This window comes from Mobula hypostoma, chromosome 19 (assembly GCF_963921235.1).
Source record: "Mobula hypostoma chromosome 19, sMobHyp1.1, whole genome shotgun sequence".
In the NCBI taxonomy this organism is placed as follows: domain Eukaryota; kingdom Metazoa; phylum Chordata; class Chondrichthyes; order Myliobatiformes; family Myliobatidae; genus Mobula; species Mobula hypostoma.
In genome coordinates this window covers 52207930-52223517 of record NC_086115.1, presented here as the reverse complement: position 1 = coordinate 52223517, position 15588 = coordinate 52207930, and positions in this window count along the sequence as shown.

The following is a 15588-nucleotide window of genomic DNA, read 5'->3' as shown; positions in this document are numbered from 1 at the left end:
TGTATATATTTTTTTGCATGAATATGCTTCTTTGCTCGCAATTTTGAATGTGCTACCATGTTGTTTTTCACCTTGGCCCCAGAGGATCACTCTATCTATTATGGTTGAATGATAATTAAATTTGAGTTGAATTGAAGAGTCCAGCATAGAAACAGGCCCGTTGTCCCTTTATATCTGTGCTGAACTTGATGGCGAATTAAACAAAATCTCTTCTGCCTATACATGATTCCTACCCCCCCATTCTCTGCATATTCTGAAATAGCATTAAAAATACATTTTAAAAAATTAATAAGACCCGAGAGGAAAGAGACAGTTAGATCAACATGTGAACATGCAGGCAGTGGATATAGATGGATTATGTACAGGCAGAAAAGATCTAGTTTAATTTGACATGATGTTTTGCACAGACATCATGGGCTGGATTATTCTACATTTTACGAAAGTCACCCATTCCAGGTCCAAAGCTAAGGTTAAGGTTATTCAGTTATTGAAGAGAAAAATACAAAAAAAAACTACATTATTACGAAAATTAAATCAACAAAAATATGAAGCCAAATATGCCACAAAGAAAGGTAAAAATCACCACCGAGGTTAATAAATCAGAAAAATCTTTACAATCTGGATGGAGCCCTTGAAATATGAGTATCAAAATCCTTAAACATGGTGATCCTCAGAAATGTCATTACCAAATCAATCTCCAGGAACCACTTCTGTCTTGCACCAATAATAAAAACAAAGAAAGCCCCCGATTCAACATTACTGCATTGCTTGATGGTTCTGACTGAATGGAAAGGGAAGGTACGTGGCATCCGGAGTTTCTCTGGTTGGCAGACGATTTCCCTCCACGCCTCTCTGACATAGTGGGGAGTTACAGCACTGGTTTGCCATTGCTTTCTGCCGAGCGAGTTTCCGAAGAGATCACCAGCTTGCAACCGGCTGGATTCGAACTCAGGACCTTTCGTTCCGAAGTCCGGTGCTGATGCCACTATGCCACCAGCCGGGTCTCTGACTGAATAGGTGCACTTAATTTTTCTCAGTTTGACCATTCTGAGAGATGTAAAATTGCCTTCATCAACCTCCCCACCCCCCATTACCCCAGGACCCCACCAAGCACATTGATGATAGAAGCCAACCCTTCTTGGTAAAATATCCGTTTTGGATTGATACCCTATCAGCGGCGGTGTTAACATCTTCACTCCTCATAAAGAGAGCAGCCAGGTTGAGAGGCCTTTATACTGTATTTAACAGTTCCAATGCACAGTTATGCCTTTTAATTCTGGTGTTTTTAACGGCAAGGTTGAACCCAGAGACCAGAGCCAAAGTTTTGTTAGCAGATGGCACCTTCTGCATGTCCTGTTCGTGCCTGGTCTGGCCGTCAGAGATATTAGATCTTAACAACTGACTGGTGATAAAATTAGATTGTATAAAAGGGGCAAATATCTTAATCTAGCTGCTCAATGATGAGTTATTTGTAAGTTGCTGAAATGCACCTCTTAACGGGACGCTAAGCCCAGATGTCAAATTTAATGTTACACTAATTGTTAAGACCATAAGGTATAGGAGCAGAATTCGGCCATTTGGCCCATTGAGTCTGCTTTGTCATTTCATCATGGCTGATCCATTTTTTCTCTCAGCCCCAATCTCCTGCCTTTTGCCCATATCCCTCATGACCTGACCAATCAAGAATCCATCAACCTCTGCCTTAATTATACATAAAGACTTGTGGCGACAAATTCCACTGATTCACCACTCTCTGGCTAAAGAAATTCCTCCTCATCTCCATTCTGAAAGGATACCTCACTATTCGGAGGCTGTGTTCTCTGATTCTAGACGCTTTCCACATCCACTCTATCAAGGCCTTTCACCATTCGATAGATTTCACTGAGATCACCCCTCATTCTTCTGAGGTCCCAGAGTCATCAAACGTTCTTCATATGACCAGCGTTCAATCCTGGAATCATGTTCGTGAACTGCCTTCGAACCCTCTCCAGTTTCAGCACTTCCTTTCTAAAATAAGGGGCCCAACATTGCTCACAAGACTCCAAGTGAGGCCTCACCAGTGCTTTATAAAGCTTCAACTTTACTTCTCTGCTGTAACAACTATTGAAGCATCCTCAGACGCAGAAGCATTTCCAATAATAATTTTAGTGTTCAGATAGTTAAAATTCTTATATTTAGCAACAGATCCTCTAAATGATGATTGCAAAATTAAAAGATGGGGGAATGAAGCCACTGGTGAACTCTTTAAAAACCCCTTGAAATTCTTACCAATTGGTAAAGGAATCTGGATTTCCAGTTCTCGTTGTCCAACACCACCATTTCCAAGTACAGAATACTCGATGCATTTAGGATGGTGTGAAGAAGTTTTAGCATAATTCTTAATCATATTGTCTAGTTTCATTAAAATATTTTGGGACACTGCATTAAGAATCAAGGAACATTAAAACCTACGAATCATAGAAACTTTATTTATCCAGTTTTTGTGTGGCTTTCATCCATATTTTAATAAATTGCATGACAAGCACTCTAATTTGCCAACCCAATCTAATTTGCAACCTAATTTGCTCAGGAAACCTACTCATGGGCTAAAGATCCTGGTGCAGTTATATGCAAACTCAATACCATTTCTTGAAAGAATTAAAAACAAGAATCCAACTTGTAGTTCTCACAAGAAAAGCTCAACCTTGTTGAAAAATGCTATTGCATGATATAAGTCATGCAATCTCATCGGCAAAAGCTAAGATGTTACTATATATATTATTATCTTCAAAAAGAAAAACTCTGCAAACACGTCCATTACCGTGTTAAAATACGGGAGAGATTACATAATATAACTTACCTCACAATAAGAATGGGTCAGTTATCCTCCTTACCATTTTTAATAAAAGTGCATAGATCAACATGCAATGTAATAACATGTTTATGATATTCACATGGTCAAGATGTTATGACTCATAGACTCAAAGACCTTAGCAAGATTTATAAAATCACAGCCAGGTCCTTTCGATTCTAATTGGCCCTGGTTGAGCTTTCAAATATCCATCTTAAGTTCACCGAAACAATCTCACCTGAAACCATGCTGCCTGGCTGGTAGCGATATTAAATGTCAAGAACATGTAAAATCTTGACCTGGAACAGTTACTACCCCTAACCATCAGGATCTTGAATGAAAGAGGATAACTTCACTCAACCTTATTTGCCCCATCATTGAAATATTCCTGCAATGAATGGATTCACTTTGGGACTCTTCACCTCATGTTTTCAATATTTACTGCTTATTTATTTATTATTATTGTCTCAGTTTGTTGTCTTTTGCACACTGGTTGAAAACCAAGTTGATGCGATCTTTCATTGATCCTGTTATGGTTATTATTTTATTATGGATTTATTGAGTATGCCTGCAAGAAAACAAGACTCAGGGTTGTATATGGTGACATATATGTATTCTGATAATAAACTTACTTTGAACTTTTATTTAAAAGACTGTTATAGTTAGTACAAGCTAAGCAAGGACTGAACTTCGCAATGTTGGCTTTATTATTAAAAACTGAAAGCCAAGTTGAAAAAGGGGATCTCTGTAACATCAATAGCTAAAGAACAGATCAGATAGGTAATTTTGCCCATGCCATCTGATTATTATATTTTCTTAATGCACCTTTTGCGCTAACATGTCTAGTAAATCCCTTCCTTACATCAGAATCAAAAATATAGTTTTTTCTGACAATTCTGTAGCGCCAGTCACCTGTTGGGTCTCATCTTACCCGTGTGTTTCTCAGATATTTTAGGTAATAAATCTACAGTTCTGGTCATGAAGCTTTCACATTTCTTCTTATTGCCAGTATACTTGTTAACAACGAAAATTTCCAGCTCATTGACAGACTGGGTAACAGAAATTACATCATTGTTATTTGAACTCACAACAAAACCATTCTTTCCCCATTATGCTATTGCTCATGGCTGTCCTATCAGAGCAAACAATATTCTTTACAGTCTCAATCCTCCTCACTTATGAGTGTAACAATATCATCTCCATAGATTAGTGTGTTATCTGCATCCACCTCAGCCTCACCCAAAGTAGAAGATTTTATTCTAAGCACCATATAACCCTTTATATCACTTGCCTTGTAAAATGTTATTGTCCAGGTTACCTGAGGCCTGCTAATTTGTTTTAGTACCTTTTTAATATTCTTTTTGTCCTCAACCCTAAGATCTAACTAAAGGAGCCTATGCATTTCTTTGTCCACCCAGACAGATGAAACCGCAGTTTTGGTCCCCTAATCTGAGGAAAGACATCTTTGCCATAGAGGGAGTACAAAGAAGGTTCACCAGATTGATTCCTGGGATGGCAGGACTTTCATATGAAGAAAGACTGGATGAACTGGGCTTGTACTCGTTGGAATTTAGAAGATTGAGGGGGGATCTGATTGAAACGTATAAGATCCTAAAGGGATTGGACAGGCTAGATGCAGGAAGATTGTTTCCGATGTTGGGGAAGTCCAGAACGAGGGGTCACAGTTTGAGGATAGAGGGGAAGCCTTTTAGGACCGAGATTAGGAAAAACTTCTTCACACAGAGAGTGGTGAATCTGTGGAATTCTCTGCCACAGGAAACAGTTGAGGCCAGTTCATTGGCTATGTTTAAGAGGGAGTTAGATATGGCCCTTGTGGCTACGGGGGTCAGGGGGTATGGAGGGAAGGCTGGGGTGGGGTTCTGAGTTGGATGATCAGCCATGATCATAATAAATGGCAGTGCAGGCTCAAAGGGCCGAATGGCCTACTCCTGCACCTATTTTCTATGTTTCTATGTTTCTATGTTTCCTCTTTCTACTGACCACACCCTCACTCCTACAAGAATCCATATGGTATCAGATGGTCTGTTAAACATTCCAATACAATGGCACCTGTAATGTTCTTGCTGACCAAGGATAATCTTATAGAGAAACAAGGCACTGCATTCAGAACAATGAAAGACCCAGTTCCTATTCGCTCCCAACCCCAATAATATTTAGTGGTAGTGATCCTACCACTAAACATATCTTTACCTTCAACACAAACCCCCTGCAATTCCCTTGTCCATTCACCCCTCCAGGCACTTGTCCCTGCAAGTGGTTGAAGTGTTACTCCTGCCCATGCACCTCCTCCCTCAGCTCCATTCAGGGCCCCAGGCAGTCCTTCTAGGTGAGGCAATACCTCACCTGTGAATCTGCTGTGTCCCGATGCGGCCTCCTCTACATTAGTGAGACCCGTCGTAAGTTGAGGGAAGGCTTTGTTGAGCACCTATGCATCATCTGCCACAAGTGGGATTTACCGGTAGCCAAACATTTTAACTTTCAATTCCCAATCCCATTCCAATGCGTCAGTCCATGGCCTTCTATTCTCCCAAGGTGAGGCCACCCTCAGTGTAGAGGAGCAACACCTTATATTGTGTCTGGTTAGCCTCCAACCTGATGGTATGAATATCGATTTCTCCTTCCGCTAAAAAATATTCCCCTCTCCGGTCTTTTATCTCTTGGTTACTTCTCTGTGGGTCCCCTTTTCCTTCCCCTCATTCCCTTCCCTCACCCTTTTATTCTGGCTTGGTCCCCTTCCTTCTCAGTTCTGAAGAAGGGTCTTGGCCCGAAACATCGACATCATTTCCATGTCTGCTAAGCCTGACCCGCTGAGTTCCTCCAGCATATTGTGTGCGTTGCTTTGGATTTCCAGCATCTGCAGACTTTCTCATGTCTGTGATTTACTGTTTATTTACTGCTGATTTGCATTTTACACAGTGGTAGATGATTAAATGACATCTTTCAAACTATTACACTGACCACACTGAGCTTTCATATGAACACCAAAATGTAAAATATCATAATGCTTCTTAAAAGCATTAAAGTAATAAAACCCTCCTTACAAACATTAAACTAAGATTTTTGACTTGGTAACTGACATTGACTTCTTTTGAAACCTCACTGGTATACGAGTAAACTCCTTTCGGAATTCCAGCCAGATAGAGGTATCGATTATAACCGACATTACGATGACAAACTTTGCCTGGGACTCAGGTCAGCCTACTTTTACAGGATTCCCTGTGAATGCGGAAATGCGTATATTGGCCAGATGGGATGCACGGTGGAAACCTGCATCAAGGAGCACAGGAGGTACGTCCCTTTAGGATACCTGGAGAAATAGGTGGTAGCAGATCACTGCATTCGCAGTGGCCAAAGGATTGACTTCAACAGCACAAAACCACTGTGTCGTGCCAATGGCTTTTGGGACCGCCTGGTAAAGGAAGCAATTGAAATAAAACGAAAGAAGAATTTTAACAAAGATGAAGGTCTCTCTCTAAGTAAGAACTGGAATACAATTGTAAATGAAGTAGGAGAGTGGAAATCTGATTGGATGAGGACTAACCAATCAGGAGGGACTGACTATGGGGGGATAATTACCACCAGACTAGACATGCTCAGGCATCATCCGAAGATGTCAGAGTTAGTCATCGAAACGTTGGTTATAATCAACACCTGTACTCAGCTGGAAGCCCCAAGAAGAGTTTATTTGTCATATATGCCGAGAAAGCACTATATCCTTTTTCACTCACTGGTATAATTAACACTAACCATAAAACCACCTTTCAAAAATGTATCCTCACACCTTTAAAATAATCAGTCTAAAACCAAAATCTAAAATTATAGACCTTCAGATGACAGAAATAAATAAAACATTTAAAAATTCTTCAATAAAAGCTTTAAAACTATCCATAGAAGCATAAATTTGGAGCTGACTATCCAAAATCAGAATTAAAAAGGACCAAGCTCAACCAGAGCCATCCCCTTTGTGTGAATCCCCACTCAGCAATCCTGGTGCAGGCACTTTAATTACCGTGGGAACTAAAATATAATCTGTGGTATGTGTTTCCAGGGCTAAGATGGCCTGTCCACTTGTAATAGGCATTTATTACAAGTGGTCCCTGTGGAGGCTTATTCATCATTTTAGCAGCATTGTTCTCCCAGAAGCTACCCCACCTGGACATGGGAAAGCCACCCACAAGTATTTTCTTAACTTACTCACTGTCCATGACACATGATGGCATTTAGAACAGCAATGAAAGTCCTCCGTTTCTCTTGGCAGTGTTCAAGGCTTCCTTGATTGTTTCCTCTTGGCTTTCACTACTGCCAGCCATGCAAATCCCAGGTGGAGACTCAGGAATACTGTCGCACTAGATGTAGAAAGCTTCTTCATTTCTGTTTGCATAACAGTTTTGTTTGACCAGTCAGAGTTGTCAGCTCTGAGCTGAACTTCCAAAACCCGGAGTACTCGAGGACCTCTCTTAGTCTGACCTCTACTCTTTAACCACTTTGGCATGGGTGACCCTACCAAGAGCCAAAGCATAAAGCCTTGACTCCAGCTAACATAGCCATCCGGGTCATTAAAGCAAGCAAGCCTCCAGACCACGACAAGGTTGTGGTCCTCTGACCATCATGCTGTTTAATACAGCAGCCCAGCAACTTCTCAGAGTCCAGTTAGCCGGTAAAGGCCTTTGCCCCGGAGGAAACACAGGTAGGTGGGACAGCATGATTTCAGAGTGCTGTTCACCATGACTGTAATCAGTGCTCGTTCAGGGGTGAGGGCACTGCCCATACAACCTATGTGCTTGTTACGTTGCTGTAAGTGAATTTTTCATTGTGCCTGTACTTCACCATACTCGTGTGCAAATGACAACAAACTTAACTTGACGCTCATCCTCACCAATTTTACCACCTCCCTATTGTTGTGAGAGTACCTGCCTCCAAGACCTCTTCACACAGATTCCAACCCTTCACCGTGGAAAGAAAGCCCCCCACCCACCCCAATCTTTCCTAAACCTCCGATGTCTCACTTTATACCCATGATCTCTTGTTTGAGATACCTCTGCCATGGACAACTGATTCTCACTGTCTACTCTGACTATTCCTTTCATAGTTCTGTATGGATCTGTCAGGTCACCTCTCAGTATCCTCGGCTCCAGGGAAAACAAACAGTCTATCTAATTTCTCCTTTTAATTTAAATGCTCCAATCCAGACAACATCGCAATGAATCTTATCTGTACCCTCTCCAGTGCAATCACATCCTTTCATTGTGTGGCACACAATACTCCAGGTGTGGCCTAACCAGTGTTTTATAACATTATTCTGAATCAAAGTGCAAAATAAATTACATATATGTCATCATGTACAACCCTGAGATTCATTTCCCTGTGGGCATACTCGATAAATCCATAGCATAATCCTTTGAGAGTTGCTGGTGGGTGGTGAACTGTGGTTTAATATATTATAGTGGAAATTTGTTATGCTCCTTAGAACATCGAATAGTACAGCACAGGAACAGGCACTTTGGCCCACAGTGTTGTGCCGAACCAGCTAAAAAGTAAATCAAAAACCCTCAAAGACTAATCCCTCTTACCTACACAAACTCCCTATCCCCCCCCTCCTCATATTCATCTGCCTATCTCTTTAAAGCCGCTAATGTATTTTCCTCTATCAACATACCATTCTTAACAACTTCGTGAACTTGTGTCCAGCATTCGTATTTGTGAATCCGTGGGGAAAGAGGAATGAAACTCTTCCAAGTTTGTCCAGGAAGAGGGAGAGTCGACGTTTCGGGCCGAGACCCTTCGTCAGGACTAACTGAAGGAAGAGCTAGTAAGAGATTTGAAAGTGGGAGGGGGAGGGGGAGATCCAAAATGATAGGAGAAGACAGGAGGGGGAGGGATAGAGCCAAGAGCTGGACAGGTGATAGGCAAAAGGGATATGAGAGGATCATGGGACAGGAGGCCCAGGGAGAAGGAAAAGGGGGAGGGGGGGAAAAACCCAGAGGATGGGCAAGGGGTATATTCAGAGGGACAGAGGGAGAAAAAGGAGAGAGAGAGAGAAAGAAAGTGTGTATAAAAATAAATAACGGATGGGGTCCGAGGGGGAGATGGGGCATTAGCGGAAGTTAGAGAAGTCAATGTTCATGTCATCAGGTTGGAGGCTACCTAGTCGGAATATAAGATGTTGTTCCTCCAACCTGATTGTGGCTTCATCTTATGAGCGTGAAACAACACCTTATATTCCGTCTGGGTAGCCTCCAAACTGATGGCATGGGAACAACACCTTATATTCCCTCTGGGTAGCCTCCAACCTGATGGCATGAACTTTGACTTCTCTAACTTCCGCTAATGCCCCACCTCCCCCTCATACCCCATCTGTTATTTATTTATATACACACTTTCTTTCTCTCTCTCTCTCTCCTTTTTCTCCCTCTGTCCCTCTGACTACCCCTTGCCCATCCTCTGGGTTTTTCCCCCCCTCCCCCTTTTCCTTCTCCCTGGGCCTCCTGTCCCATGATCCTCTCATATCCCTTTTGCCAATCACCTGTCCAGCTCTTGGCTCCATCCCTCCCCCTCCTATCTTCTCCTCTCATCTCGGGTCTCCCCCTCCCCCTCCCACTTTCAAATCTCTTACTCGCTCTTCCTTCAGTTAGTCCTGACGAAGGGTCTCGGCCCAAAAAGTCGACTGTACGTCTTCCTACAGATGCTGCCTGGCCTGCTGTGTTCACCAGCAACTTTGATGTCTGTTGCTTGAAATTCCAGCATCTGCAGAACTCCTCGAGATAGTGCAGCTTGTCGGTTGGATTGAATCACTTTAGGAGAGGGCTGATTGCCAAAGTGCTTGAGCATTTTATTAGGTTACTGCCTCCTGAGGTTTGATTCCCACTTTTGTTACTTAGACAACTTGAGAATGTGGTCCTAGTTTGACAAGAAAACTTAATCTTCCTCATAAGTAGGTTGTATGGTTTTAAGCAGTTAACCTCTAATGCAGAGTAGGTTGATTCTGCCTGCCTGTGATTGAGATTCATATATGTAATTAAGTGGTATATTGGCTATCAGGAGAGAATGTGCATTCCAAATTTCCTGGTAAATTTGGAGGTTTGTAATTATGATTATAAGTTAACAAATGGTTCAGACAGGGGCCGAATAAAATGCAAATTGTCCAAGACTTGATGTTATATTAGAGCATGATTGCCTAAACTGACAATGTCATATACATGCAATGCTTGGAATGTTCCTTGCCGTGAGTTGTATGCCTTCTGTCTGGTCTGTGTGGTTCCATACTGGCCCGGCTTCTCTTTCTTTTGCTTCTATCTTACTAATATACCTGTATTTTAAGGCAAAAAAATGCTTTTCCTTCTTTGCTGTTCCATGAAATTCTTCACCCAGAGTACCCATGGTCATCTAATCCCATTTTATTTGATCACATACATAGCAACTCCTCCCTTCCACCATTCCACGTCAAAGCCAAAGTAAATTTATTATAAAAGTACATGTATGTCACCATATACTACTGTGTGATTTATTTCCTTGCAGACTTTTACAGGAAATACAACAAATTTATTAAAAACTAGACATCAGCAAAGACTGCCGTACAACCAATTTGCAGAAGAAAACACATTGTGCATATATGCAGTATACATATATAGAGAAAGAGAGAGAGAGAAAATAAATAAATAAATATATATATATATATATATATATATATATATATATATAGCCCTCTGTAGGTAGGGGGCGACCGTGGATGTTGTGGCCCAGCAGTCTGTGTGACACACCAGCCAGGGCAGTAGGATATGGAGAGCAAGCTGTTGCCCATGTAGCAGGCTCCCCATCTCCACGCAGCTGATGAATCCAAAGGAATGGTAGAGGCCGCTACAGTTTGGCACCAGCAGTGTTGCAGGAGTTGCCAGTCCATGCTGGACTCAACATAAGATTTTTCCTCTCAAAGCCTTCCCTGTGAGTGGGTATAGCCTCGAGGCAGCAGAGATTTCAGATGAGACTTTTTCTTCTCCTAGATGAGCTACCAACCACAGCTGAGGCGCTTCATCTGCCCGAACTGGGTTAAAGGCGCCAGGAGCGTGCATCTGCTCCTTCTCCTGTCAGTAGAAACGGTCCTGCTGGGCTTAGTAGCTAAGCCACACATGAAGGCCAGGACCTGGACTTGGTTGTCAGAGGCTTTCTGAGACACACGCCATTGGAAGCATTTAATAGATAGTGGGAGCTTATCACCACTACCACCCTGGCTATAAAAACAGTATATATATTTGTACGTTGTAGGTTTATAATAACTCCTCCTCACCGTCTCAACTGGCCAGGTTGTACCATTCACCCTTATGTTAAGTGTAGTTTATATGACTAATGAACCTATCACTACAGCCTTGAACTGTGGGTGAAAACCAAAATCAGGGAAACTGACAGTCAGAGAGAGAGCATGCAAACTCCACGCAGACAGCAGCAGGTCGGGATCAAACGTGTGGACTGAACCAGCGACGCAGTGGCTCGATGAGCTGTGTGACTGAGTCACCTTATTTTCTGATTTAATGAGTTAAAGTAGAAAGTAACTTTTTCCAGTAACGTTTTACTTTGAGACACATGATTGGAAAATATAATGATTTGGAGTTGTTCATAAAGTTTGTAAAATATAGTTTTCTTCCTTTGTAGTCTTGCATCTTCTGCTGTTAGAATACTTTTCCTTGTATTTTTTCATAAAATGTTATAAAACTGCTTTTAAGCCACTAAAATAAGTTGTTTTTATTTCATTTAGTACTCTGATTGTTGTACGTTATATAAAATAATGGACATATGATTGGAAATTTAAAGATGTTAGAATCTTATTTTTTTCTCACCTGAATGGGTCCCAGGTTAAATTCAGGTGCCTGTTATTTCAGATTAAAAGTTCCTGTGGTTTTAAAGCAGTTACTGTTGTATCTTTAGAGGAAACATTGCTACTTTTTGCCAAGCAAATAAAAATCAACATCACTTTGCAAAGTACCTCGCTAATGCATGATTACAAAACAAGGGAAGTACATATGTGAAGACTCTTTTATCTTCGAAACACATTTATAACCATTAGATTGGCATCAGGTTTCAGGACGAAGTGCATTTTCACCCCTTGTCACAGTGGTAATGCCCTGTAGCGGAATCGTGGCTGGTCCAGGCTAGCCTGGTGCCTTGCTACCCCACTGACCATGCATCATGTCAGGCCAGCCGGTAATCCGACTCCAGCTCTCGTCTATCAGATCCTTACTCGGCACACCTTACTAAACATCTCAGCCCGAGGGATGCTTTTATCGGTATCAGTACTGTTAACCTTTGGTTTATTACCATGTTACAGTGTCCCAGTGACAACCATTGTATACTGTATTTAGGGAAAATAATCTACCTGTTACGTTCTGTGACCTTTCAGGTAATACATCTATATCTGAAACTTAAGTACCACTCTGAAGTGATTTAGCATGGGAGCCACATAACATTGCTTGATGAATGTGTCTGTTTATGGACATTGATTTGGTATGTTGACTTTTATCACTGTCGTCTCACCAGATGCTTTCCTTCAGTCTATATGGTTACCAAGTTATGATTCCTTGATTCTGGAATTGTGGTAAGAAGTGGAGATGGTCAAGTAGCAAATCATGGCAGTGGGAACTGCTGTCCTTCGGTGTAATTGTAAGACCATAATGACTTGAAACTTGGCTGTCACAGTGTGAAAATAAAGAGTCAGATAACAGAGATACAACCAGACTCAATGCACAAGCCACACAGCTACCCTAAGAGTAGCAGTGTTTAATTAAAAGATACACATGGACTAAGATGTTAACTGTCCTGTGCTATCACCAGTGGGATCATCAATTGATCTGCCACCTGTCTTCAGGAGTTTCGGCCCGCTTATGATCAAGACTCCCTCGAGGTGGTGGGCCAGCAGTGCTAAAGCACCACCTCCCACTGGTGAGCTTAAAAACTTGGCATCTGCCTCTACCAGAGTTGTTGGTCGCTTCCATCCAACAGATAGTCTGCTCTTCAGGTGTCTCAGCAAGCTACACAGATATTATGATTTACACCTACTTATCTCTGTGCATTTGCATCTCAATGGCAAGACTGAAAGAATGCCTGAAATGTAAAACAATTGCAGTTCATATTATATACAATACAGTGCTAAAAACTTAGGCATATATTTGTATATCTAGGGTGCCTAAGACTTCTGCACAGTGCTGTATTTGTCAACATGGAGCGGAGAGTGAGTTTGTAAGTCTGGCGGGGGTAGAGGACGTTGGGGATGGCGAGGGTAGAGAGCCGCGAAGAGAAGCAGTGCTGGGGTGAGGGTGGGGCGGGTGCAGACACACCCAGCTCTGAGACACCAGGCAAGGTCAATTGATTACAAACAATCGGTTTATTAATCATTACAGAATGTCTCTCTGGTGCTTTCCTTTCCCTTCCCCCTTTCACAACAACGATTCTCCTCCCTCCTCCCCACTCTCAGTCCACAATAGAGACCCATATCAGAATTGGATTTATCATCACTCACTCACCTCATGAAATTTGTTTTTTTGTTTTTTGTGCCAGCAGTACAGTGCAATATATAAAATTACTACAGTACTGTGCTAAAGTCTTAGGCTTCCTAACTATATACTGTATATGTGACTAAGACTTTTGCATTTAATACCATCATCCCCTCAAAACTAATCAGTAAGCTCCAAGACCTTGTCCTCAATACTTTCTTGTTGGATCCTGGATTTCCTCACTTGTAGACCCCCATCAGTTCAGATTGGCAGCAACATCTCCTCCACAAACTCCATCAGCACAAATGCACCACAGGTCTGTATGCTTAGCCCCCTGCTCTACTCGCTTTACACCTACGATTGTGTGGCTAAGCACAGCTCCAATACCATGTTCAAGTTTCTTGATGACATGACTGTGGTGGGCTGTATCAAAGGTGGTGATGAATCAGCACACAGGAGGGAGATTGAAAATTTAACTGAGTGGTGTCATTACAACAACCTCTCACTCAGTGTAAGCAAGACCAGGCAACTGATTGCAGACTTCAGGAGAGAGAAACCAGAAGTCAATGAGTCAGACCGCATTCAAGGATCAGAGGTAGAGAGGATTAGCAACTTTAAATTCCTGGGTGCTACTATGTCAGAGGACCTGTCCTGGACCCAACACGTAAATGCAATTGCGAGGAAAGCACGGCAGTTCCTCTACTTCCTTAGGAGTTTGCAGAGATTTGGCATGACATCTAAAACTTTTACAAACTTCTATAGATGTGTAATGGAGAGTGCATCACAGCCAGGTATGGAAACATCAATGCCTTTGAATGCCCTACTTTTGGAAAATCCTTCTAAAGATAGTGGATTCAGCCCAGTACATCACAGGTAAAGCCCTCCCCACCTTTGAGCACATCTACATGAAACATTGTCAAAGGAAAGCAGCATCCATCATCAGAGATCCCCACCACCCAGGCCATGCTCTCTTCTCACTGCTGCCATCAGGTAGAAGATGCAAGAGCCTCAGTACTTGCACTACCAGGTTCAAGAACAGTTTCTACCCCTCAACCATCAGGCTCTTGAACAAAAGGGGATAACTCCACTTACTTGCCCATCCATTGAGATGTTCCTACAATCAATGATCTCACTTCAAAGATTCTTTATCTTGTTATTTCATGTTCTTATTATTCATTGCTATTTATTTATATTTGTGTTTGCACAGTTTGTTATCTTCTGAACTCTGGTTGATCTTTCATTGATCCTGTTATAGTTACTGTTCTATAGATTTGCTGAGTACCCCTGCAGGAAAATGAATCTCAGGGTTGTATGTGGTGACATATATGTACTTTGATATTAACTTTAAACAGTACTGTATGCATATTATATATCTGTGTGTATGTGCACTGTATTGGAAATTATAGTATTTTTATGGATTGCATTGTTACAATACAACACATTTCATGACATATGTCAGTGGTATTATACCCGATTCTGAATCTGAGATTTGCAAATTCCAAGTCTCGTGATTTGGTTTCTATCCCAAACAAAAGATCATTTCAGATGATGTATGCCTGAAGATGAATTATGGGAAAGGTTACAATATAATCTGCCACACTTCAGAAGTACTTTCAAGAAAGGATTCAGCTGTATTACTCCTGGATTTGCCTCTGTGCTTATTTTAGCCATAATTACGATTTGCCATGTCAGTCAATTGGAAACAGACACAAGACGTTAGACATTTTGGCAGCACAGTTGTGCAAGTAGACAAGCGGTTGCTTCGTGAGAGACCCAGTTCAATCTGCCTTGTGGAGTTTGCACTTTCTCCCCATGACTGCATAAGTTTCCTTCTTATGCACTGGTTTCTTCTCACTTCCTTAAGATAAGTGAGTTAACTGGCCACTATAAATTTCCCCTAGTGTGTCAGTCAGCGGTAGAATATAGAGGGGACTGACTGATGAGAACGAGGAAAAAGTTGGTTTAATGTAGGTTTAGTCAAAATGGCTGATTGATGGTCAACACAGATTTGGTGGTTTCGTAGCGCCAATCTCTCTCTGCCTCTGAAACATACCTCTGGCTGAGGTATTTATGTCACACTAAGTGCAGGGGAAAAATTCTTCATCATCTTCAAAATCGAATTGCCATCCTGCATCTTCATATACTAATTGTTACATGGAGGGTAATGGAAATCTTGTGAACATTAATGTGATCAAGAAAATAAGAAGCTGAGCAGGTGTTGGCCACTTCAGTCCCTTGACCCCATTCCACTGTTCAATA